Source organism: Pteropus vampyrus, unplaced genomic scaffold (assembly GCF_000151845.1).
Source record: "Pteropus vampyrus isolate Shadow unplaced genomic scaffold, Pvam_2.0 Scaffold39, whole genome shotgun sequence".
Classification (NCBI taxonomy): Eukaryota; Metazoa; Chordata; class Mammalia; order Chiroptera; family Pteropodidae; genus Pteropus; species Pteropus vampyrus.
Window position 1 is genome coordinate 678,219 of NW_011888820.1, and position 2,226 is coordinate 680,444.

A 2,226-nucleotide genomic window follows, 5' to 3' on the forward strand; every position below is an offset into this window, starting at 1 on the left:
ATTATAAACACACCATGAGAAGCAGATGTTCTACACGAAATAGGTATTTCAGTGGCAGTAAAAACAGAGCTGACATAATGGCATCCTCACCTGCTCATGATCCACATCACAATAATATCATTAGACTCTTTTTCTTCTTGTTGATTTATAGATGGTTAAATTTTCTTTTAACGGTAAAATTGTAACAATGGTTGACTTTTCTTTCTTTGTTTTTTTTTTTATAAGCAGTCTGCAGCAAGCTACTGAAAAATAAAATTGTCTAATGATTAATTTTCATTCTAATTATGAATATTTTATTTGACTATTATGTAACTTTACATTTTTTTCTACAAGCCAAGATTTTTAAAGCAATATTTTTATATATCGGCCATTCATTAATGGAACCATGATTTCAATAAGAGTTCCTTCAGGAATGGCAACTATGTTATAAAAAAAAAAATGGAGGAACACTTAGCATTTATAGGTTGCTCTGATATTGGAAAATATTTTTCAACCACTAACATACCTTCTCTGCTTGTTATTCAATTATAACCTTGTTATGCAAGCTAGTTATAAAGATTTTCATTAAGAATTACAGTATGTTGGTTATAAAATAATACTGTTTCTTGTAGAAAAGTTGGAAAATACAACAAAACACAAAGAAAAAAATTATCCACAACCAATCTGCAGATGGCTAATGCTAACATTTTGGTTTACTGCCTTCTTACTTTTTTTCAAAGTGTACATAAAATATTAATATTCAACTTTTCAAAACAAATTAGAACCACAATAAATAAACTTTTGATTTCTTTTTACTTAAAATTATAACTGGAATTTTTGTTAAATATTTATAAAGAGAACACTTTTTAATTACTGAAAGGTATTTCAAGATAAGGATTAGCCTAATTTAACCAAACTTCTACTGATGTGTATTTATATTATTTCCAATTTTTGTCATTATAGAGAACATTGTAATTAGCATTCTTGTACACAATGTTTTCTACATATCTTTGTTTGCTTGCTTTGGAACATAATTATTACAATATGAATTTTTAAGTTTCTTAATACATATTTTTTAATTGAAAATGCTTACTACTAATTTTAGAGACATTATCACAACATAGAGTCAAAATATTTTGCCCAAGTCCTAAAATAAAAATACTGGTGCACTAGTGCAATGCCTGCTTTACGCCTTTGGCACACATAGTGCATACAAAACAGCATTTTTGTTAAAAATTTCCAGAGTGGCATATCCATATTGCTCTTTGGCATAAGATGTTCTTAGAAGGGAAAATACACATAATCAAAGTTATTAAATCTCCTTAAACTAAGCCATAAATGGAAGGCAGTCCTAATTAAAGTAACAAAAGGATTTTTTGTAGCGATATAAGCACATTTTAATATTTGAATATCAAAATTAATATTTCACATTCATATGAAATATTAAGTGTGTAGGAGAAGAAAATTTTGAAAATGAAGATTAACAGAGTAAACTAGCTTTCTCAGATACTAATGTATAAGGTGACAATAATTAAAACAGTATAATAAGGATGTTGACAATAGAGTGACAGATTAACAGGAAACATTATGGAGTCTAGGAATAGGCCCCAAATACCTATATGAATGCTTAATAGATGATAAAGGTGGCATTTAAAATTATCAAAGAAAGATATATTATCATAAAAAAGTATTAGAGCAACTGGGAAAAAAGGAATTAGACCAGCATCTCATACTTTATACCAAAATATTCCATAGAGGTCAAAAATTTTAATATGAACAATAAAACCATAAAGGTACTAGAAACCAGAGGATACTTTCTAATAATCTTCACATGGGGAAGTCCTTCCTAAGCATAAAAAAACTAGGAAAAAAACTCAGATAAAAAAATGATAAATTCTATTATTTACAAATAAAATTTGTTTATATGGAAAAGCTACCATAAGAAAGTCAGAAACTATACTAAGAAAAAAATTTGCAACTTAAATCACAGAGAAAAGCTAATTTATCCCACATATAAAGAACTCCTACAAATCAATATGACAACACCAATAATCCAATAGAAAGTCTGGCAAAGGGTAAACATAGTTCACAGAAAAGGGAATACCAAAAACACATGAAAAGATGTTAAACCACTTTTTAAAAAATATCAATTAACATTTCAATGAGATATTATTTTTTGAGATGCTATTTTTTTACCTATTAGATTAGCAAAGATCAAAAAGTGTGATGACACACTCTTGGAAAAAA